The sequence below is a fragment of the Mustela lutreola genome, chromosome 9 (assembly GCF_030435805.1).
Source record: "Mustela lutreola isolate mMusLut2 chromosome 9, mMusLut2.pri, whole genome shotgun sequence".
In the NCBI taxonomy this organism is placed as follows: domain Eukaryota; kingdom Metazoa; phylum Chordata; class Mammalia; order Carnivora; family Mustelidae; genus Mustela; species Mustela lutreola.
The window spans coordinates 24,777,649-24,802,965 of record NC_081298.1 but is presented as its reverse complement, the minus strand read 5'-3'; the positions used below and the strand labels follow the sequence as shown (position 1 = coordinate 24,802,965).

Here is a 25,317-nt window from a genome sequence, read left to right as displayed (position 1 = left end):
AATCTTGAAAGGAACTCTTATTCACCAGTTGTTTACACAAATAAATCATAAAGGAACCCTTGTTCACTGTTAACACTTTACGCATTTGCTTTATCATTGTGCGTTATGTATATATAATTTTTTCCGAGTAGTCACTCTGAGAATAAGTGGAAGTGTGCCCCTTTTTGCCCCTAAATACTTAAATGTACGTTTCCTAAAAATAAATGCATCCTCTATTTAGCCACATTATCAAAATCATGAAATTTAATATTGATAACAATACTATTGCCTAATCACAACTGTATTCACATTCCATCAGTTAGTCATCCCAGTAATGTCTTTTATAGCCTGTGTACCCTAGTACAATCCAGTCTAATCTAGGACTGCACAGCATTTGTCATCTCTGTTTAATTCTTACTCTGAAACAGTTCCTTTCTTTCTTTCTTTTTTTTTATATCCTCCTCTCCCCGCTCCCTATCTTTTCAGTCTTACTTGACCTTGGCAGTTTCAGAGTACAGAATGTACGGAATTTCCCTCAGTTGTCTGATGTTTCCTTGTGATTAGATTTGTATTATGGACTTTGGGCACAACTGCTATTTAAGTAATACTGTATTCTTTTTCTTTTCTTTTTTTTTTAAGATTTTATTTATTTGACTGAGAGAGAGAGAGAAATCACAACAAGTAGGCAGAGAGGCAGGCAGAGAGAGACTGGGGAGGAAGCAGGCTCCCCGCGGAGCAGAGATCCTGACGTGGGGCTTGATCCCAGGATCCCGGGATCATGACCCGAGCCGAAGGAGAGGCATTAACCCACTGAGCCACCCAGGCGCCCCAATAATACTGTATTCTTATTTTTTTTTTATTTTTTTTATTTTTTTATTTTTTTTTTTTTTTAAAGATTTTATTTATTTATTTGACAGAGAGAGATCACAAGTAGGCAGAGAGGCAGACAGAGAGAGGAGGAAGCAGGCTCCCCACTGAGCAGAGAGCCCGATGCGGGACTCGATCCCAGGACCCTGAGATCATGACCCGAGCCGAAGGCAGCGGCCCAATCCACTGAGCCACCCAGGCGCCCCAATAATACTGTATTCTTAATGCTTTATTTAGGGAGGCACATGATGTCAGTTTGTCCCAATATTGGTGATTCATGATGTTAAATATTAGCCTTGTTCTTATTTAAGGGTGGTCTGCCAGGTTACTCTACTGCAAAGTAATTTTTTTCCTTTCTGTGATCAATAAGTAAGTAATTTGTATATTTTGAGACAATGTAGATAATCCTGTTTTTAAATAATTTTTTTAAAGAGTTTATTTATTTATTTTACATACAGAGATCACAAGTAGGCAGAGAGGCAGGCAGTGGGTGGGGAAGTAGGCTCCCCGCCAAGCAGCGAGCCCGATGCCGGGCTCGATCCCAGGACCCTGGGATCCTGACCAGAGCTGAAGGCAGAGGCTTTAACCCACTGAGCCATCCAGCTGCCCCTAAATTAGTCAGTGAGTGGTGGTTTTCTACTTCAGTATTCCTATTGTATTTGCAAGTTGGCATCGTCTAAGAAGAAATAAGCTTTCCTTCCTTCCTTGATGATTATTATCATTATTATTATTCCTATTTTATTTGACAGACAGAGATCATAAGTAGGCTGAAAGGCAGTCAGAGAGAGGAAGGGAAGCAGACTTCCCGCTGAGCAGAGAGCCCAATGTGGGGCTCGATCCCAGGACCTCAGGACCATGACCTGAGCCGAAGGCAGAGGCTTTAACCCACAGAGCCACCCAGGCGCCCCTATTAATATTATTTTTAAGTAGGATCCTTGCCCATGTGAGGGTTGAACTCAAGACTCTGAGATCAGGAGTTCATGCTCACATAAACAGTCTTGGAATACTGAAAAAATAAAAAAGGTTTCATTTTCTACTGACTTAAGCCAGGTAGATGCCCTGAGTGATTAATTTTTTAAAAATTCACTTTTGGGCGCCTGGGTGGCTCAGTGGGTTGGGCCGCTGCCTTCGGCTGGGGTCATGATCTCAGGGTCCTGGGATCGAGTCCCGCGTCAGGCTCTCTGCTCAGCAGGGAGCCTGCTTCCTCCTCTCTCTCTCTGCCTGCCTCTCTGCCTAATTGTGATCTGTCTCTGTCAAATAAATAAATAAAATCTTTAAAAAAAATAAAAATAAAAAATAAAAAAATAAAAATTCACTTTTTATTTTACATGTCGTGCTTCAATCCAGTACTGTCATTTTTGTGATGCTCAAATTGTCCCATAGTTGGCCATGGCAGCTCCTCCTAACTGGCTTCACTGCCCTTTTGACATACCCCCCAACTTCTGAGTAGTCCTTTACTTTCTTGTACAAAATACTGCATACTTAACTTGCACTCTCTCTGCCCCACCTGGTATCAGCCATTTCTCTAAGGAGGCAGGGTTTAGTAGAAAATGTAGTTTAGAAATGAAGATCTGGGTGTAAGATGTGTTTATTTTTAAAAGGTGTCATTACTGCTGCTGGGTTTTTTTGTTTTGTTTTGTTCTGTTAAAAGGTGTCATTGCTGGTGCTGCTGCCTTTTTTTTTTTTTTTTTTTTTTAAAGATTTTTCTTACTTATTTGTAAATAAGTGGGGTGGGGGGCAGAGAGAGGAGAGAGGGAGAAGCAGGCTCTCTGCTGGGTAGGGAGCCCGACATGGGGCTGTGTCCCGGGACCCCAGGATCATGACCTGATCAAAGGCAAATGCTTAACTGACTGAGCCACCCAGGCTTCCCAAGGTGCAATTGCTTCTAGACCCACTCAGCAAACAACTAGGAAGTATATGAATGTGCTTGTGTTTCTATTGTATTTTTAATATTCAAATGTAAATATAACATAAAAATCACGAGTTCATATTGATAACCTCTAGTGCAAATCCAACATTCTAGATATATCACAGTTTCCCAATAGGAGGACATCAAAATAATACAAAACTACTTTACAAATTATGTTGTATAGCAACCAATTTAGTAGTTGGATTCACTATTCCGGATATATTGCACCGTTGGCTTCTCATCTTTTTTTTTTTTTTTTTTTTTTTTTTTTTTTTTCTCATCTTTTATTTTTAACAGTTGACAATGTATAAAAAAGTTGTCAGTGTATCAGAAGAAAAAGTTGTCAGTGTATCAACTCAGGATATGTGGTTAGTGAGGTAAATGAATATGTTGGTACCAGATTAAACCTCATGTCAGACTTAATTCTTTTTATCGGAGTTACTTTAAAAAAATTGTCCCTGTCCATCTGCCAACCTCACCCATAATTTGGCATACTGCTTAAAGAAATCCAGTCTTTTTAAACTTTATATTGTGTTGATCTCAAACAGCTCTAAATATGGACTTAAGCACCCAGCTATAATAATCACCAACTCAGCTTTTCTTGAAGGAAATCCTAGATGGCATATAAACTTAATCAGTAAACATTTCTGAATGTAACTCTTAAAGATAAGGACTTTTCTTAAAAACAATCACAAATCTATTAATGTAGCTAAGAAAAGTTTTAATAAATGATTCCTTAGTATAATTAAATATGTAATGAGTTTTAAATGTTTCCCAGTTATCCCAGGTTATTTTTTACAGTTGGTTCAAATCAGAATCCAAATAATGGTCCATTTGTGTGTAAGTCTTTTCTTTCTCTTCTAATGTGTAGCTTCTATTCTACTTCCTTCCCCCACTCTCTCGTTTTTTTTTTCTACAAATCTGGGTTGTTTGCAGTATAGATTTTCTCTCATTCTGGACTTTTCCTGATTGCATTCCCATGCTGTCATTAGCATGTTCCTGTTTCCCCTCAATGTTCTGTAAACTGCTTCTGTGATCTAGAGGCTGAATCAGAATCACCTGTTTTGTAAAGAATGCTTCACCAGTTTTATACTTCCATTAGGCACATTAACGTCCATGTATTCCCATCTCGTATTTGTGGCAATTGATCTTGACCTAGATTAATGTTTTTCATTAGATATTAGCAGAATGATTTTGCAAATACATGATTTTTTCATTTTAGTTTTTTAAATTTTTTCAGTAGGGGTCGGTTTTTACCAACTCTAGATTTACTTAGAGGTATAGTTCATATAGAAAGATAAGTAAAATACTCAGTTCACTAGTTTCAGAATAATGAATTGATTCTGTAGTATCCTCCAAAAAGTGATCAATTCATTTTTTTTTTAAAGATTTTATTTATTTATTTGACAGATCACAAGTAGGCAGAGAGGCAGGCAGAGAGAGCGAGGAAGGGAAGCAGGCTCCCTGCTGAGCAGAGAGCCCCACTCGGGGCTTGGTCCCAGGACTCCGGGATCATGACCTGAGCCGAAGGCAGAGGCTTTAACCCACTGAGCCACCCAGGTGCCCCGATCAATTCATATTTTATAGGAAACATTATGAATTCATGAATTCAAACATTTTGCTTTTTTTTTTTTTTTTTTTAAAGATTGATTTATTTTAGAGAGAGCATGAGTGGGGGGGTGCTAAGGAAGCAGGAGAGGGAATCTCAAGCGACATGCTGAGTGTAGAGCCTGACTCAGGGATTGATTTCACAGCCCTGAGGTTACAACCTGAGCTAAAACTGAGAGCTGGATGCTTAACCATGTGTACCTCTAGTCACCCCCATTTTGCTGTGTTCTAATCCATTGCAAATACTGGGTTTTTGTTTTTGTTTTTGTTTTTTGATGCTCAGATTATCCCACTTTAGTGGGAGCCTTTTCAGGTTGGCTCCTGAGTCCCATGGACACAACTCCAGAAGTCTTTCATAGCTTAATTGCTTTCTGACATGACAAATTTCATGCATTTTCTGCCCGTCATACCTGGAGTCAACTATTTTTCTCAAGAGCCCAGCTTCCTTGTAGAGGAAAATGGTATTTAAGATCCATAATCTGGGAAACAGAAGCAAAAGTGAAAGAGCCATTTTAAATTTTTAATTTTTTTAAGATTTTATTTCTTCTTTGTGAGAGAGAAAGCACAAGCAGGGGGAGAGGCAGAGGGAGAAGCAGACTCTCCACTGAGCCAGGAGACTAACGTGGGGCTCCATCCCAGGACCTGGAGATAATGACCCAAGCTGAAGGCAGATGCCCAACCATCTGAGCCCCCCCCCCCACACACACACCGCTTTTTTAAAACAACAATAAATGCTTGCTTTCATGCAGTTACTGTGGGTCAGAATTCTGAGGCAATTTAGCTGGGTGGTAGTGGCTAGGTGCATGAGCAAGTTGATGCTGGCATTGGCAAGAGATTTCAGTGACTTATCATACAGACCTCTTCTTGGGGCTGCATAAGTGTCTTTATGACATGATGGCTGGTTTCTCCCAGAACCAGTGATCCAGGATAGCCAGTACCATCCTTTGATTCATTTTCCTACTAGACAATAGAGTATATTGCTCTGGCTTTGGATCCAGACTACCTGGCTAACACTTCCTAGTTTGGGGGGTTAACTAAGTTATTTAACTCTTTGTTAAAGTTTCTTTAGCTGACATTTTAAGATAATGATACTTACTACCTTAAAGGCCCTGTAATACAGAGTCTTTGTGAAGAGTCTGACAGAACAGTTTCTGACACTTAGCACTATTGGTAACCATTCAGCCCACTGCTGTTACTGTTACTCCCACAACCACTGGGATGAACTAAAGACCCAAAACCTAGCCAATAAGTTCTTGACAGAAACACTTTTTCTTCTGTTTACCAAAAATTGCCATGACAGAAAAATTGTTTACAGATTCTAGATCCCCAGAGTATGATAGGAGATTGAGGATTAGAGAATTATAGCCACACCTGTTTGATCATGTATATGGAGGATCTTTCATTCCTATCTGTGTTCATGGAGATTTTTAGTGCAGGATATGTGTGCATATAATGTGACACCAGGAATCAACCAAGTTCCCCCCATCCCAAAACCTTTTTATTTTAAAGTGTGGATCCCTAGGAAGTTACTTACTTACACACACACACACACACACACACACACCCCAGTGGACCCTTCACCCAGTTTATACCCCAATGGCAACTATTGTTGTAACTAGTATAGTACCAGTTTTCACTGATGAATGTTCATTCACTAGAAATTGAGCAGCTCTTAAATGCTAGGTTTTTGAAGGCATAAGTAATTAAAACTGACCTTGAACAGTTCAGTCCTTCTCTCTGGGTTCTCATTGTTATATTTTTTAAAAATGTTTTTTTTTAAGTTTTGCCTCTTCATTGTTGAAACTTGCATTAGCAGTTTCTTTAATGTGAAATATTATTATTTCTCACATTCATATTTGCCTTGTTTTATAATTTTTGCATTGTGTCCCCATCTTTCATTTATAATCTTTACAGCATCAGAACCATGTTGCCTGCATTGTCTTATTTTAATCACGTGCCAGTTTTGCAGTGCTACCAAGTCTGGATCTGAGAGGCAGCTTGTGTGAATCATTTACATACATTCCTGTTTATATTCCCCAGATTAATTTGCAACTTTACATTTTTTATCCAATTGCATGTTTAAAGCAGAGTTTTAATAATTCATTTTAAGGAATTTGTCATAAGTAGGATTTAAAATGGGCTCAGAGAGCAGAAGCTATTAAACAATAGAAACCAGACAATATGTAGGACTTTAAATAGTAATTGCTAAGCATTTGAATGTTCCCAAAAATATGAGTCTGTGTATCTATGTGTGTCTCTACATGTTATTTCACTAGGGACTTGCACAGATAGGTTTTGCACAATATCCTTGCTGTTATTGTCAGCCATAAACAAATTACACGTATTTAACAAGTTAATGTCAGATTGGCCAGGAGCCACTGGGAGGTGTGTACTTAGTGACATCAGCTGGCAAAGAGCCCTAGTAACAGGGAGGGTTGGAAGGGTAGTGGAGGGAGAGGGAGCAGTAGGGAGGAAGAAAAAGAGAGAGACAGAGAGACTGACTGTATCTGGGGATTCTGGCAAGGTGAAGAGCTGGTCTGTTTGGCAGGACCTTCCCATCTGGGATCCATCTGTGTTTCCCTGGAATGGGACAGGCAGCTCTAGTCAGTGAGAAATCGCAGATGTGAGAGAGCTGACACATGTCCAGCTAATGAAAGAAGGAGGAAGGCTGGTCTCAGATTGGGCTTTGAAGATTAGGAGGAGGAAAAGAAGAGCCTTTTTATATTTATTTTGAATAAATTTGGTATATTAAGTATCTGGATTGTTATAATCTGGGCATTTGAGGTAAGTACATTTTAATTTAGTTTTGGGGCTAAAGTGGGCAGTTGTCTGCCTTTCAAAGCTTTTTATTTCAGATTATGGTCATATGAATTTCTTTACATTTGATGTGAGTTTAGCCTTAGCTACTCTTTGTTGATTTGATGCTTCATTTTGTTCATATTTCTGTATCATTTTTTAGTTGCCACCTTTATATTTGAATGCCATGCTTTTTTGAATAGAAACTTGAATGAGATTTAACATGAATTCTGTGGCTAGGGAAGTAGTCTCACAAATACTGTTGTAAGGTATTCCGCATAGAGTCGATGATATTTTGAGGGAAATTTTTTTCTCCCTTAGTATGCATGCTACAAATAGGCAGTGTTAAAAAGATGGCTCATAGAATACTCTTCCTTATTGTCAGATTTTATTTCAGTGTATTCAGGTAAATTAAAACCAAAAGTGAATTACAGTAAAACTAACACTATCTTTTAATTTTAATATAGTCAGCTCTTTTTTTCTTCATTACATTTTACCCCTTCTTCTGTTTACTTCCTATATACAAAGTAAACAAATAACATTACAAACATGACTTGAATTGTGAGTTTGTAGTAGTTTTGTCATAAAATAAATTTGTGGGTACATAGCTACTGTATTATAGTCCTTGTTATTTGTGGAGTATAATTTAGCTTCTTTGCTATTCCTGTTCATTGTATTCATATCTTCAGGCCTCCAAATCCAGATACCTAAGGGAGAAGCATGGGTTTGGGAGTTATGCATGTTATACAGCCATTTTTCACTGGTTTTCTGATTTCAAGCAAGCTACTTCTTGAGTTTTTATTTTGTGCAATTCCTGCCTGTTGTCATTATTGGGAAAATTTGTCTGGGACGTAGAAGGCATTCAAGTTAGTTTCAGAAGTTTCTGGATGTTTATTATTTTGTTGTAATTGGTTCTGAAACCCTTTGCATTTTTAAAAAGATCTTATTTTTTAAGTAATCTCCACATACAACGTGTGGTTGAACTCAAAACCCCAGATCAAAAGTTGGACAGTCCACCTACTGAGCCAGCCAGGTGCCCCATAAACTGTTTGCATTCTTAACTCTCAAGCTAAAAATGGATCTTTTCTAGAACCTTCCTCTCACTGTACCTACCTCCCAGATATCTGTATCTATTATAAATGTTACATGCTTTCTTTGTTAAGCCTTGCTATGATTATAAATGATTTGGAAAGCATTTTAAGTATTGTAATGTAAATGAGCCTGGTATAGCCTGGTATAGTAGAGTGAGATACTGAATTATACTACTTTGTTACATTGTTTAAATTTTTTTGTTATTTTTGAAAACTACTAGTTTTCAAATAGGAATTTAAAATATATTTGTTTCTTAAAGTTCTTCAACCTTCACTTACATCAGTTGGGTAATTCAGTTTTTCTTTCAATGTTGCAGTCAGATTTCTTAAGGAGGGGGAAGACATTTTAAAAGAATTCTATTTTACCAGATGGGCTAAATGATGCAGTGTGAACTTTGGAGTTTCTGGGGTTTTGTTTATTTGTTTGTTTGGGGGGGTTGGGGAGGTTTTCCTTTGAGTTTCTGTTTTGGTAGGGGAACAGTTAGCTAGCATCCTTAGGGACTTGTCTGAATATTTGAGAAGGGGTATGGAATTTACATGATACTCCTTCAGTGAACAAGCACTAATTGCACCCTGGGAGATAAGTTCCTAGGTTGAGTAGAGTATAGGGTAGACTGTGTCCACTGTGAAGGCCTTAGAGATTTGCATATACTGTATGTCCATACTAGGAACACTTTTGATGCAAGAGTTTCAAGAAGCATTAAAAAATAGTAAATGATACTGTTTTAATATGTGAAGATCGATCCACTGACTGCAAGTAAAGGTGGTTGATTAGAAGTCGTAGTAGAACCACACAGTTCAGGAGACTAGTTTGTTACTAAGATATTAAACAAGGTAATCTTTGAGTTGAATACAAAAGAAAATCATAGTATTTCATGAAGACTGAAAGCATTGTGAGTTTTACTGCTATGCAAAGAAGAATCTTTCTTTCTTTTTTCCTTCCTTTCTTTCTAAGTAGGCTCCACTCCCAGTGTGGGGCTCAAATTCACAACTCTGCGATCAAGAGTCTCATGCTCTACTGACTGAGCCAGCCCCGTGCCCCGGAAACCTAAACTGGTTTCCAGGAGTGACCCAACCAAGGATTTTTTCATATCAAGGGGCCATTTTGGACTGAAATTACATAATACAACAATGTCAGTAAACTGGAGATGAGGATAATGATACTTAAATTACGTCTTTGGAATATCGGGGAAGGACGATGAGTTTGAATAAACATCTTGTATATATAGCTCGAAGAATTCAAGTGAATCTGAAAGATTGGTTGGATCAGTTCATTGAAGGTTATTTTAAGTCCACGTGTGCTAGAAATGCTCATAAGACCCCATTGGAGACCTATGAAAGATGTTAGGATTGAACAAGATCTTAAGGACAACCTAATGAAATAAATTATTTTATAGATAAGGAAAATTGAGGGAAGGGTAGTGGAGTGGTAAAAGGTCTGCTTGGCCTAGAGTTTAATTTTCCTAGTTGGTGATTGAACTTAGACTGGAATTATCTTCTGCACTTTCAGGACATTTCATTTTGCAAACATTTTTGATGGCTGGTTGTTTGTGATGATATAGTAAGGTATACAAAAGTCACAAAGAGGAGATAAAATGTAAATGAATGCACAAAAGTGGGTAGGTCCTGGAAATTACTGCCAACTCAGGCAATTATGATTGCACCTTTATGAGGCACAGTCTTTGAGCAGAACTTAGGACAGAAGGATTTAGACTCCTTGTCCAAAGAAGCATGGTTGGGTGGATGGAAAGGTTCAGTTTTCATTAGACTGCAGTGCCTTAAACCAGTCTTTGTCAAATGCATAGCTACACAGTGTTAATTTCTACAGTGCTTTCGATTATGCCTGGCTGCTGTTATCTTTCCAAATCCAAGAGTAACTGTGTGCTTCCGAGATAGAGAGAGAGTGATTGATTCCCCCACCCCTTCTTTAAGCATCAAGATCTTATTTAAAAGGTTTCTACTATGGTCTCTGTAGGTTAATTTTCCCTCCAAGTTCAAATCAGTAAGTACAGGAATTAGTGATGACTCTATTTAGGAAAAAAATAACCCACCATGGCTTTTATAATCTCTCTGGTTGATGGGCTTTCCAAACAGTGTTTAACTTTTAAGACTTAGGTGGCGTCACATTTACGCTGGGAAACTTAAAACGCATATGGATTTACTTTCCTAAAGCATGCCTAAACCTGCAAAAGAAACTCTTTGTGCTTTGTTTAAAGCAACAGCTAGTGGAAATCCTGTTACCATTCAATCCTCAGCAGCTTGTTAGGGATACCTAGCAAGGTACAATTCTGTATAGAATGTATATGTATGTGTGTGTGTAGTTGCTTCTCATAGCTGGAGTTCTCAAGTAAATAGAATATGTATTTTCATTTGGCTGTGATAGTGAGGAAAGGCAGTGAAAAGATTATGTATAGACTTTGGCATTAGTAACCTTGAGCTGACTTAACCTTCGCCTCTAAGCCCCAGTTTGCTCACTTGTAAAATGGGAGTAAAAATAGATGTTATTGTGGGTTCTAAGAATTAAATTAGAAAGTAACAAGCATGATGCTACCTGCACGAATACTAAATAAGATTTATCTTTCCATATGATTTTTCTTAGTCCTCCTTAAACATCAAAGTCCAGTAAGCCAACAGACTTAGTTAAAATGTGTTTCTTGTGTATTTTCAGGAAGTCTCCAAACTGACAGGGAACCAACCCCGTTTCCTTAACTAATTCTTAGTCATGGGAGAAGGGTGCGTGTAGAGAATGCAGCAGCCTTAAAAACTCAAACCTGTTGCTGTGTGGCAAGCTGTTAATGTTTAGGGACCTTGCATTACTTACCCTGCTGGAAGAGCTGGGGGATGGGCCACTTGGAGGGTGACAGATGTGCCCTCTGCTGCCGGCGGGCGCGTGCCGGCTCTGTCCCTCTGCTCCCAGCACCAGGTGCAGCCATTGTTCTGGCTGGTCTCTCTTCATCCGGCCTCGTCTGTTACTCTGCTCTTTCTAGCTCATTGTTTCTGTAGGAAATTAGCATTAAAAACCCATCTGAAACCCCCATGTCCCTCAACTGCAGGTGACTGTTATTGGCCCCAGCTGCCACCCTTGCGCTTGATTACTTCCATATGGGTCTGTGCAAAGAAGTAGTAGCCATTTATTGATTTCCACCACAACCCCCACCTCTATTACTCAAACTATAATACTCTGAAATCTATTAGACCCCCAATAGGCTGTATAGCTCAGTTGGCACTACAACTGTGATGAACGTTTTACAAGCAAAACTAATTACACCCTCACCTCCTACCTAAATATTAAATGTAAAAAGACCAGAGTGTCATAAGTGGAATAGTAGATCTTTTTAAATGTCTGGAGATGAATCTGTTTCTGAGTGGTAAAGCTTTTTAGACTTTGGATGGGCTTCTATGGAAAAATTTAGTCGTAGGTTTAAATATTTCATACCACACCCATAACATTCAAGCAGACCATGCCCAGTAAGCTCCTAAGGTGGGGGTGGGGACACAGAAATACTGGCCATTTGCTTTTCAGTTTGTTAAATTTAATTGGGGTGGGCAGTATGTTAGGAAAGGGGCCTAGTTGAAAATTATAATATGTTTTGTGGGAAAACTGCAAGCAATTAGAATTAGTTAAATCCTTTAATTTTGCATTTTGTTCTTTGACTTGTGTGTTTGCACAAATGGTTGTCCCCGTTTATTTATTAGGGTAAATACCGTAGTGAGGAATTGGGTGTCCTAGACTTCTTTCTTCCTTCATCCATAAACAGATTTAAGTGTTCTCTTTTGGTTATTGGTCTAGATCAAGACTGTAATCTCAACCAGGTTACCAGGCTTAAAATCCTAATTCAAAATTCTTGGCTCCTGCTTGTGACCTTGACAAAGTCACTACTCCCATCAATGGATGGAATCTGTTACTGGTAGCCTTTACAAGTAAATAGCCCAGAAAATCACGGGGGAGGTAATTGACTAAGATCTTTTGACTGCTCAGTGTTAAACTGTGCAACATAGTCTTTAAGTAACATCTTGAGTTTATAACTTTTCAAATTAAGGTTTTTAACAATTCTGGAATTTAAAGCAACAGCTTCAGTGTTTTAACTTAGCTATGTGGTACTTACATCATAAGTTATTACAGAATTTAAGGCCATTTCCCTTGGGAAAATGCCTTTTTGTTCCTTCTCCTCCTCCTCTTTCTCTTTCCTTCCTTGCTTCTTTGCTCCCTCCCTTCCCTTCCTTCCTTTTTTCTTCTTTCTTTTTTCTTTTTCTCTATCTTCTGGAATTTGGAGTTTTAAAAGGTCTTAGAATTTAAAGAGACCCTGGCAGCCAGCATTTAACCTAACAGCTCCTATGAAGGCAAGCCTCCAATTAAAGTGCTGTGATTGCATTTAGAACAGGTTAGGATGTGTACAGTCTTCTATGAGCTTTTAAATTTGCTGCTTCATTTAAGCGGTGGAAATGATGGATATTTAAAGAGGTCAGGAGAGGGGAGAGTTGAGATTTGAAAGTCTCCTGTCACCAGAGTAAGTACCTTCTTTTGGAAGTTTGGAGCTAGTAAATGCCTGGACTGATTGTGCGCATGATAATGCACCAGATATTATTGTCTTGAGGTGTGTGCATGTGTTGTTTTTTTTTTTAAGATACCTTTTTGTTTATTTGACAGAGATCACAAGTAGGCAGAGAGGTAGGCAGAGAGAGAGAGGAGGGGAGGAAGCAGGCTCCCTGCTGAGCAGAGAGCCTGATTTGGAGCTCGATCCCAGGACCCTGGGATCATGACCTGAGCCGAAGGCAGAGGCTTTAACCCACTGAGCCACCCATGCGCCCTATGTGCAGGTGTTCTTAAAAGTTTTTGTCTTTATTGTGTATGAAGAATGGGGTTTTCCTTTAGTGGCCTGACTGAAGAGAAGTATGGTTCTTTTATTCTTTTAAAGGAAAAGGAGTGTGAAGTCCAGTATGAGACTGATTTTCTTTTCATGCTTTTAATGTGATGAGTTGTGCATACCATTCCTGGGTCTAAAGCCATGAAGAAGCCGACAGTAGCTCTTTTAGTTTTTGAATGGGAACTGCGTTTTCAAAAGTGAAACACTTCTGTTGCCCCAAATAAGCATGGCAAATAGTCATGTGTGCTTTGATTGCCCAAAGAACATTAATAGTAGAGATTCTTCAACAGAGCTGGAACTGGAGTGACGCAAATGAGGTACCTCAGCAAAAAATTTGTGGCCTCACCCACAAGTTGGCTCTGCACTTAAATTTTGGGTGGTAGGTACCTCATTTCCATCTTCCCATCCTGGCCCTGCTCTTCGGTAATGTCTAAAATAGGAGGAAGATGGCAGATTTGGTAAATGATACAGAAATGTTGTTTTCTGGGCGCCTGGGTGGCTCAGTGGGTTAAAGCCTCTGCCTTCAGCTCAGGCATGAACCCAGGGTCCTAGGATCGAGCCCCAAATCAGGCTCTCTGCTCAGCAGGGAGCCTGCTTCCTCCTCTCTCTGCCTGCCTCTCTCTGCCTACTTGTGATCTCTGTCAAATAAATAAATAAAATATAAAAAAAAAATGTTTTCTATCTTTATTTTGGAAAGTGAATAAAATTAAAGTATTTACTCTGTCTTACTAACCCAGGAAACTGTTTCTTTGAACAGTGTGTCTGGAGGAGGGGTAGGAGAACCATTGACTTATCTTGGGAATTTTGTTTTCTGGAGTCCATTTCAAACACTTCAATACAAGTATTTGAAGGTCCTTCAGCTTTTCAGTTTGTTTCTTTTTACTGTGCCACTTTATTCTATTTTCTCACATTTTGCCTATACAAATCAGTATATACACTTAACTGGACAAATGAATAGTGGATGAGGTTTTTTAAAACTTTTTTTTTTTTTAAAGGATTTTATGTATTTGACAGAGACACAGTGGAAGAGGGAACACAAGCAGGGGGAATGGGAGAGGGAGAAGTGGGCTTCCTGCATAGAGGGGAGCCTGATGTGGGACTTGATAACCAGGATCACGACCTAAGCCGAAGGTAGACTCTTAAGACTAACCATCCAGGCACCTGAAGCTTATTTTCAATAAGCTTCAATATATTTTGATACTAATACTTGCTACTCCATTTGCCTTTTTTCATCATTCTTTTGTAACCTTTCAGCATTGCTAGGGTTTAGACATGAGTCTTATGAATATCAAATACTTGGATTTTGCTTGAATTCAGTCTAGAAATATTCTTTTTTTTTAAAGATTTTATTTATTTATTTGACAGAGAGAGATCACAAGTAGGCAGAGAGGCAGGCAGAGAGAGAGGAGGAAGCAGGCTCCCTGCTGAGCAGAGAGCCCGATGCGGGACTCGATCCCAGGACCCTGAGATCATGACCCGAGCCGAAGGCAGCGGCTCAACCCACTGAGCCACCCAGGCGCCCCTAGAAATATTCTTTTACTTGATAAGTAGTTTGTTTATGTTCAGTGGGTTACTGCTATATTTAGACTCATTGGTATCACTTTAGGTTTTTTATTTTCCTTTTAATTGAAAAATGTTTTCTATATTTCTTTTTGTTTGGCTATTCTGTTTCCATTATTTTGATGGTTATTCTAAAATTTTAATATATATAGAGTACTTAAAGTCTAAAATGTTAGTTAACATACTCATTTTTTTTACAGCGATCTTAGAACACTTCATGATTCATCAGCTTCTTAGCATATTAACACTGTCTAGGATTTGATTTTCACTTTGTTTTATACTCAACCCTAGTTAAGAGAATAATTATTGTTATTATTTTTATAGCTAACATTAATTTAGGTTTATTATCAAATTATCTCCTATTATTCCATGTTTATTATAATTTTTCTTTTAGGTTAATTTTCTTTATTGCCAGACTGCTTTAATCTTTAATCTTAGAGAAACAGATTGGAATGGTCAGTTCTCTCTCCCTCTCTCTCTCTCTTTTTTTTTTTTGGTCTGAAAATATATTTCACTTTCATTTGAATGATGGTTAGTGGAGGTTAAAGGGTAAACACTGACAGTTATTTTCCATCAGCACTTTAGTGGTGATTTGTGTTGTTCTGGAGGTGTAAAGTCTGCTTCCAGTCAGGTTGGTTTTTGTTCCTTTGTTGGGTTATATTTTTTCTCTTTGGTGTTTTTTTTTTTTTTTTTTTTTTTTTAAGATTTTATTTATTTGTTTGACAGACAGAGATCACAAGTAGGCAGAGAGAGGAGGAAGCAGGCTCCATGCTGAGCAGAGAGCCCCATGCGGGGCTCGATCCCAGAACCCTGAGATCATGACCTGAGCCAAAGGCAGAGGCTTTAACCCACTGAGCCACCCAGGTGCCCCTCTCTGTGGTTATTTGTAAGATTGTCTTCTTTGGCTTTGGTATTCTGCAGTTGTACTATGGTGAGGTAAGTTGTGGATTTATTTGTGGTACTCAGGACTTAGTGTACTCCTTTAATCTGAGGATTCAGGTCTTCATTCTGGAAAATTCTTATCTGTGATCTCTTTGAATAGTGTCATCCTTCTCTACTCTCATTTGCTCTTTTATCTCCTTCTAGAATTTTGCTAGTTAAATGTTGGATCTTTTTTATTTTTTTATTTTTTTAAAGATTTTATTTACTTGACAGAGAGAGATCACAAGTAGGCAGAGAGGCAGGCAGAGGGAGAGGAGGAAGCAGGACCTCTGCCGAGCAGAGAGCCCAATGCGGAACTCGATCCCAGGACCCTGAGATCATGACCTGAGCCGAAGGCAGTGGCTTAACCCACTGAGCCACCCAGGGACCCTAAATGTTGGATCTTTTATTTTTATTTTCATTTATTTATTTATTTATTTATTTGAGAGAGAGAGACAGTGAGAGAGAGCATGAGCGAGGAGAAGGTCAGAGGGAGAAGCAGACTCCCCATGGAACTGGGAGCCCAATGCGGGACTCGATCCCGGGACTCCGGGATCATGACCTGAGCCGAAGGCAGTCATCCAACCAACTGAGCCACCCAGGCGTCCCTGTTGGATCTTTTTATATTGTTCTGTTTCCTGTCTTCAGTATTTCTTACCTTATGTCTCTGTGTACTGCATTCTAGGTGATTTTTTTTTTTCCAGCTCTATCTTCTAGTGCTCTGCTTTTAAACTCTGTCTGATAGGTGCTTCAAAATGTTCATTGTGTCTTTAACTCTTTTACAAATATGCTTTAAAGAAACCCATGTCCAGTTCTCTCATTATATTCTTGATCTCCTTAGTGACTTTTTAAAGGGTTAATTGAGATGTTACTTACATGCAGTAAAATTCATTCTTTTAAAAAGTGTATCGCTTTATGAATTCTGACAGTGTGGATAATAACTTAGCCATTACCAAAGTCAAGGTAAAGAATGTTTCCATCACCCTCAGAAAATTCACTTGTGGGGCGCCTAGGTGGCTCAGTGGGTTAAAGCCTCTGCCTTCAGCTCAGGTCATGATCCCAGGGTCCTGGGATCAAGCCCAGCATGGGGCTCCCTGCTCAGCAGGGAGCCTGCTTCCCCTCTACACACACCCTCCCCACCCCTGCCTACCTGTGATCTCTCTCTGTCAAATAAATAAATAAAATATTAAAAAAAAAATCACTTGTGCCCCTTTGTTCTCAGTCCCTTCCAGTAACTCCCCTGTAACCTCTGGCAGACACTTAAATCTGTTCTCTGTCCTTGTATGTTTTGCCTTTACCAGAATGTTGTATAAATGGAATTGTATGTGGCCTTCTATATCTGGTTTCTTTCACTTAGCATAATGCATTTAAGATTCGTCCATGTTACTTCTTGTATCAATAGTTTGTTTTTATGGCTGAGTAGTATTTCTTTATGTAATAAAGTGACCAACTATTCCACCTTGTCCTGATCCTCAGACACCCCTCAGTTTTTGTTTTTCCATTTCGATTTTAGAGTAAGGTCTGCAGATTAGATAGTGCTGTGTTGTTAATGTCAGTTATTTTGGTATTATACTGTGGCTTTACAAGTGAGTATTCTAGCTCTTAGCAATTACACCCTGAAATATTTTAAGGGTAGAGGGTATGATGATGTTGTTAGTGCCTACTCTCAAGCAGTTTAACACACAAAAAAATAGGTAGGTAGGTAGGTAGGTAGGTAGAATGAGCGGATGGTTAGATAGTAGCTAGATAGTGAAAACAAATAGGTCAGGTGATTAGTGAATTTAGGTGAATTAGGTGAATTTAGGCAAATGGTATCAAGGGAGTTCTTCATACTGTTAGTGAAAGTTTGAGTTTTTTTGTTTTTGTTTTTAGGAATATTTCTGAATTTGAGATAAAGGAAATGAGTACTGAGCAATAAATACCATTAACAAAAAAAGAGAGTACTGATAGTGAATGATGAGTTTAGGCCTGCTGGAAGAAGTAAACTGACCTGTTGTCTGACTGACAGTAAACAAGTTAGCTTGGGGATAGCAGATGAAAGAATATTCCAGACAGAGAAAAGCCATGCAGAGGTCTTACGGTGGTAATGAGCTTGGTATCAGTGCCTAGAATAATGGCCAGTTGAGATACAGTGTAGAGCGTGAAGAAAAGAGGACAGAGAAGAAAACTGGAGACCGCTCCTGTAGACATTTGTAAGCCAGCATGAGGAATTTGGATTTTATTCTATTAGAGTCTTGGGTATCCATTGAAGGGGAAGTAACATGACCTCATTTATATTTTATGAAGATCACTCTTCTTTGGTATAGAGAAAGAATTATAAGTGGCATGGCTTAAAACAAAAAAACCAGAAGTAAGAAATGGTAAGTTTGGATTAGGTTTTTGGTAGTGGAAGATAGATGATTTTGGTATGTTTTGGTGGTAGGTTGAGTTTTCAGAACATGCTGATGAATTGAATATTTGAGGGAGGGAGTACTTTTAAATAATTAGAGCACATCTGCCATCATTGTTATTCATCCATTTACTTAAATACTACTAAGTGCTCACTTTGGGGGAGACAGACAGTAGATGATTAATAAGTGATATATAAGTAGTCTACAATATATATGTTTTATATATATTTTAAATGCTTGGTATGTTTACAAAAATGAGAAATGTGGGGCACCTGGATGGCCCAGTGGGTTAAAGCCTCTGCCTTTTGCTCAGGTCATGATCCCAGGGTCCTGGGATCGAAGGGGCTCTCTGCTTAGCAGGGAGCATGCTTCCCTTCCTCTCTCTCTGCCTGCCTGTCTGCTGACCTGTGATCTCTCTTAAAAAAAAAAAAGAGAGAAATGCTGGGGCACCTGGGTGGCTCAGTTGGTTGGGTGTCTGCCTTGGGCTTAGTTCATGATCCAAGGGTCCTGGGATCGAGCCCCAAGTCGGGCACCCTGCTCATTGGGGAGTCTGCTTCTCCCTCTTTCTCTCCCCTGCATGTACATTCTCTCTCTCAAATAAATAAAATCTTTTTTAAAAATGAGGAATGCTAATGAGAGAAGGAAGGGCTTAAATCCAGGTTAAGTTGAGGAAAGTATAGAAAGGGTGAGGATGGTCTCACCTAAAAAGGTGGTTGGGCGCCTGGGTGGTTCAGTTGGTGAAGTGACTGCCTTGGGCTCAGATAATGATCCTGGAGTCCTGGGATCGAGTTTGGCATCTTCTCCCTCTGACCCTCCCTCTTCTCATTCTCTCATTCTCTCTCTCAAATAAATGAATAAAATCTTAAAAAAAGGGACGCCTGGGTGGCTCAGTGGGTTAAGCCGCTGCCTTCGGCTCAGGTCATGATCTCAGGGTCCTGGGATCGAGCCCCGCATCGGGCTCTCTGCTCAGCAGGGAGCCTGCTTCCCTCTCTCTCTCTCTCTGCCTGCCTCTCCATCTACTTGTGATTTCTCTCTGTAAAATAAATAAATAAAATCTTTAAAAAAAAAAAAAATCTTAAAAAAAGAACAAAAATTTATAAAAATAAAAAAGGTGGTGATTTTGAGCATGCAAAAGAGAATGGGTTTAAAACCTTCAGCACTTCATCTGACACACCTTTTGAGTACATATTATGATGAAGGTTGGGGATGATAGTTCCTTGTGGGGTACAATCTTGACTCTACCTGTGATGTTGCTTATATCTTTTTGAGCATAGGGAGGAAATAACAAATGAATGGCTAAAGAATTTGGAGTAAGGTTTAAAGAATAGCTCTCAGTGAGGCATGGAAAGGTACATTTGAAACATTCATATGTAGTAGAGGACTTTAATAATGAAAATCTGTTCTTCTCTACAAATAATTTGCAAGGTTTTTTTTTGGTTTTTTTTTTTTTTTACTTGTATCAGATAGATTTTGAGGTGACATATGATAAAAGGTTTAAAAAGCCCTTAAAACCAGCAGAGGATCAAGAGCCAAGGAATTTGAAGAAGGATCCTAAGTGAAATGAAGCTATTGCCACTCAGTCTTATGCTAACTTTTTAGCTAAACCAAGAAGTAAAACCTGTGTTTTTACTTTGTTCTCATCATCTGGTTAGAGAACACCTACTTAGAAGAGTCTTTTTTCCTAGCCTAGAGAATCGGGAAAGGGTATGCACTGAAGAAGTGCTAGCCGGGTCAGCTGTTCAGGTATGAATAAAAGTTAGCCTGGCAAAGATTAAGAGAAGAGTTCCTATAAAATACGAGGTCAGAGTAGAGGATCATAAGCTTAGAAAGGTAGTTGGTGTCTTGGTTATACAGCATATTCTATGCTATACTCAGGAGCATTGACAACTCAGAATTTGTTATCTTTGTTTTTGTTTTTTTAATCAGAGAGATATGACTTGATTGGTATTTTGGGGATGGAGGCTTCTGGGCAAAAGGTGAATTTTTGTAGGGGCAGTCTTAAGAGTCAGGGAGACCATTTTGAGATGAATAATCTAGGCAAGATATAGTGACAGTCAGAATTTTGTCTTGTAGGTTGAATCAAGAGGGCCAGAGGGTTTGAACTGGATTGGGAGGGAGGGTGTGATGCAAAGTTACAATTGGCTTTAAAATACAAATGAAAATGAAAAGACTGAGCTGATGAGTTGTTGGTTTTAATGTGTCCTCTAAAGGGTTTTTGTGCTTGGGGGGGGGTGTTTAAAAAGGATGAACAAGCTGGGGTGCTATATGTATTTTATTAGACAATTGGGGGTGGCAAAATAATTTCTGAAATATTTCTAGCAACTTTATTTTCATGTCTTTAATCTGCAGGATGAAAAAGTAAATTCTGGGGTTCTTTTTGATTAAATTAGCAAACCATATGGTGTTTACACAGACTGCTATGCAAGGCGTCTGTGTTATTTTTCTCTTTCAGGATATGATGCTTTACCTGATGCCAGTGTTCTGAAGCATTTATTTTTCTAGTGAACAGTATGTGAAACAATTATTCTAATCATATTCTTTATTTCAGGTATTTAAAAAATTCTAATTTCTGTGTAGTTAACATACAGTGTTATGTTTGTTTCAGGTGTGCAGTATAGTGATTCTATAACTCCATATATTACTCAGTGTTTCTCAAGATAAGTGTACCTTAATACCCTTTACCTATTTCACCACCACTCCCCCATCTCCTCTCTGGTAACCATCTGTTTGTTCTCTATAGCTAAAGTCTGTTTTAGGGTTTGCCCCCCCCCCCACTTTGTTCATTTGTTTTGTTTCTTAAATTCCACATGTGAGTGAAATCATATGGTATTTGTCTTTCTCTGACTGGCTTATTTCACTTAGCATGGCACTCCGTAGATCGTCCATGTTGCAAATGGCAAGATGTCATTCCTTTTTTTATGGCCAAATAATATTCCATCACCTGCACGCATGTGTGCACATGTCTTCTTTATCTGTTAATCTGTTGATGGACACTTGGACTGCTTCCACAATTTGGGTATTGTAAATGATGCTGCAATAAACACAGAGGTGCATATATCCCTTTCATCGCTACATTCCCTTAGTGTTTTCATATTCTTTGGGTAAATACCCAGTAATGTGATTACTGGATTATAGGGTAGTTCTATTTTTTAATTTTTTGAGGAACTGCTATACTGTCTTCCACAGTGGCTGCACCAGTTGGCATTCATACCAACAGTGCATGAGGATTCTTATTTCTCGACATCCTCACGAACATTTATTGTTTCCCCTGTTTTTAATTTTAGCCATTCTGAGCTGCGTGAGGTGATACCACATGCAGTTTTGATTTGCATTTCCCGGATGATGAGCATCTTTTCATGTATCTGTTGGCTATTTGTATGTCTTCGTTGGAGAGATGTCTCTTCATGTCTTCTGCCCATTTTGAATTGGATTATTTGGGGCTTTTTTCTTTTCTTTTCTTTTCTTTTTTTTTTTTTTTTTTAAGATTTTATTGATTGGGGCACCTGGTTGGCTCAGTGGGTTAAAGCCTCTGCCTTCGGCTCGGGTCATGATCTCAGGGTCCTGGGATTGAGCCCCGTGTCGGGCTCTCTGCTCTGCGTATAGCCTGCTTTCTCTTCTCTCTGCCTTCCTCCCTGCATGCTTGTGATCTCTCTCTCTGTCAAATATAAATAAATAAAATCTTAAAAAAAAAAAAAGATTTTATTTATTTATTTGACAGAGATCACAAGTAGACGGAGAGGCAGGCAGAGAGAGAGAGGAGGAAGCAGGCTCCCCGCTGAGCAGGGAGCCCGATACGGGACTCGATCCCAGGACCCTGAGATCATGACCTGAGCCGAAGGCAGTGGCTTAACCCACTGAGCCACCCAGGCGCCCCTATTTGGGGCTTTTTATGTTGAGTTCTTTAATAAATTTTCGTTTTATTTTTTTGGAAAGATTTTATTTATTTGAGAGAGGGATAGGGTGGAGGGAGAAGCAGGCTCCCTGCTGAGTGGGGAGCCCAATGTGGACTCGATCCCAGGACCACCCCCTTTTTTTAAAAATAGATTTTATTTATTTGACAGACAAAGACCACAAGTAGGCAGAGAGGCAGCCAGAGAGAGAGGAGGAAGCAGGCTCGCCACTGAGCAGAGAGCCCAATGTGGGGCTTGATCCCAGGACCCTGGGATCATGACCTGAGCCAAAGGCAGAGGCTTTAACCCACTGAGCCACCCAGGTGCCCCATCCCAGCACTCTTAAGATCATGATCTGAGCCGGAGCCAGACACTTAACTGACTGAGCCACCCAGGCACCCATTTTTATTTTGTTTTGTTTTTAAGTACTCTCTATATTCATCATGAGGCTTGAACTCACTGCCCCAAGATCAGCAGTCTCATATTCTACCAACTGACCAGCCAGGTGCCCCATCTTTACATATTTTGGATATTAACCTTTTATCGAAACGTCATTTACCAACATCTTCTTCCATTCCTTAGGTTGTATTTTAGTTTTGTTGGTTGTTAGCTTTTTATTTTGATGTAGTCCCAATATGTTACTTTGCTGTTGTTTCCTTTACCTCAGGAGACTTACCTAGAAAGATGTTATGGCCAGTGTCAGAAAAGTTACTGCTGGGGCGGCACCTGGGTGGCTCAGTGGGTTAAAGCCGCTGCCTTGGGCTCAGGTCATGATCCCAGGGTCCTGGGATCGAGCCCCGTGTCGGGCTCTCTGCTCAGCAGGGAGCCTGCTTCCTCCTCTCTCTGCCTGCCTCTCTGCCTACTTGTGATCTCTCTCTGTCAAATAAATAAATAAAATCTTAAAAAAAAAAAAAAAGAAAAGTTACTGCTGGGGCGCCTGGGTGGCTCAGTGAGTTGAAGCCTCTGCATTTGGCTCAGGTCATCATCTCAGGGTCCTGGGATTGAGCCCCACATTGGGCTCTCTGCTCAGTGGGGAGCCTGCTTCTCCCTACCCTCCTCTCTTTGCCTGCCTCTCTGCCTACTTGTGGTCTCTGTCTGTCAAATAAATAAATAAGATCTTAAAAAAAAAAAAAAAAAGAAGGAAAAGAAAAGTTACTGCCTGTGCTTTCTTCTAGGACTCACATTTAGGTCTTTAATCCATTTTGAGTTTATTTTTGTGTATGGTGAAAAAGTGGTTCAGTTTCATTCTTTGCATTTTGCTATCCAATTTTCCCAGCACCATTTGTTGAAGAGACTCTAGTCACATTATTTCTGAATGCCTCAATTGATGTCACCAATTGTGTAGTGTTTAACCCTACTTCTCTATTAGTTTAATATTAAAAATAAATAAATAAATCTTTACTGCACATTTATATAGTGCTTTCCAACGTTTTCGCATTCTAGCACACGGAAATGGGTTAAGTTCTGATTGGTCATCCCAGGTTGAGGAACTCAGTATGTCAGTACACCCTGTCATTCATACCTCTTCATTGGTTCTTGGCATACAGCGTGGGAAGTTCTGCTTTAATAGAAAAGGTATAGAAACCTTTCTGTATTGCATTTTAGTTAACTGGAATTGGAAAAAATGTTACAGGCTGCACTGTGTATCTCATATGCTAGGTAGTTCCTATGGTTATAAAAGGGAAGAGCTCTAGGAACTCCATGAGTTAGTGGAAAGAGGCACAAACAAATGGCGGTACAGTATGACCAATGACATTGTGCAGGTGGTTACAGGGCAGATGTGGGAAAGTTTAATTCTGTCAGTGCAATTGAGGAGTCTCTGGGTAGGCTAATGAGGTGAGGTTTGAGTTGGGCCTTAAAGTAAAAGTTTCCAAAGTGACTGAGTCAAGGAAGTCAGGCAGATTGTGGAGAGGAAGCAGTCTGTTCTGTGGGCTCTGTGCCTGTTTAATTTCTATTGGAGTTCTCTTAATATATAAGTAGATATTGGAACTTAGAAATTTGCTGTGATGGCAGATGTGGTTGTTTGCCCTGCCAAAGCGCCCATCTACCTTCCATTTATGTTGTTTGGATTCAGTCCGCACTATATTAATAGCCTTATATTTGCATTGTGCTTTTAATTTTCAAAGCTTTTTATCTTCATTATAGCCCTCCAGGGATGGGGAAATAAAAACCAGGTGGTAGTATTTTTATTTCTGCGGAGGAGAAAACTGAGACGTTGTCATCATATCAGCATTTTTTCTTCCCAGGCTTGGTCTTTAAGAGACAAGAATGTAAAATCTTGAAGAGAAATTTCTGTGATGGCTATCAGTTCCCAGATAATTTATTTTTCCTTTGCTTGATTCCAAATGGTGCTAATAGGAAGAACCTCTCCCAGTTCTCTGGGCACAGCCATAGTGCTGACTGATGGGACAGTGACCAGGAGGGAGTCCGCAACGCAGGCAGTATGCTTGCTGATCACAGAGCTAACAGCCTGACATCTGCAAGGTGCAGCTGTAGCCTTTTGCTGCAGCATATTCGCATTTCTGGTCCTAACTTGCTGAGGAAGCACAGGGTTTGGAAGAAGAACGCAAGATAAATCATTCCCAACCTCTAGGACTTACATTCTGTATTGGGTGAAGTTGTTCATAAGATCCCAGAGTTGGTACTTTTCCCGGTTCACTTATGGCCATGTTGATTGCGTCTTCCCCCATATCAATTTTAGTTTAATGCCAAAATAAGATTCAGCTATCTTAACAGATGAATTGAGTAGGTGCTAATTGCGTCACTAAAATGTTTGCCAAAGAGATCTTATTTTCTAGCTGGTTTTGACCTGTTTCCATCCTGCAGCTTCCCTTGGAAAACACAGTAGAAATACCTGGTTCTGTTTTAGGGTGGCATTGTTAAAATAGTAGTTTTTATGAGCAGTGATGGCTATTGAACCTTTGTATTTGTGCCTGTACGTCGTATTTATCCCCTTTTCTTTCGGAAATAGGGATTTTGGAAATACTGAAGGAAAGAACATTCTTTAGATAATTAATTTTTTTTTAAAGATTTTATGTATTTATTTGATAGACAGATCATAAGTAGGCAGAGAGGCAGGCAGAGAGAGGGGTTGGGGAAGCAGGCTCCCCACCTAGCAGAGAGCCTGACTCGAGGCCTGATCCCAGGACTCTGGGATCATGACCTGAATCAAAGGCAGAAGCTTTAACCCACTGAGCCACCCCGGCGCCCCTAGGTAATTAATTTTGAGAATGTGTACTGGGAAGAAAAGGATGATCTTGATATGAAGTCAACATTTTAAAAATGATGGTTTAATTTTTCTTACTCTTCAAGGCCTTTCATTTGATGGAGTGGGCCTGCTTTGTCAGAAGCCTCTCTGATTGTCAGTTGAGGACGTAATGGGTTCCTAGGTAATAGCTTCTACTTTTCGGTGTTCTAACTTCCCCTGGGCTCTCTTCACCT

At 39.5% G+C, this 25,317-nt stretch overlaps 1 protein-coding gene across 5 annotated transcripts in view; it reads left to right on the top strand.

Moving 5' to 3' along the window:
- CBFA2T2 (CBFA2/RUNX1 partner transcriptional co-repressor 2) overlaps positions 1-25,317 on the top strand; it is a 160,525-nt gene that overhangs the window by 55,462 nt on the left and 79,746 nt on the right. Inside the window, exon 1 of one of the 5 annotated variants that reach the window (XM_059133525.1) lies at positions 6,823-7,147. The exons of the other annotated variants lie outside the window; for them this stretch is intronic. The gene's annotated coding sequence lies outside the window, so the exon portion shown is untranslated. Of the gene's footprint in view, positions 1-6,822; positions 7,148-25,317 lie in introns of those variants that run through there. 5 annotated transcript variants of the gene reach the window in all.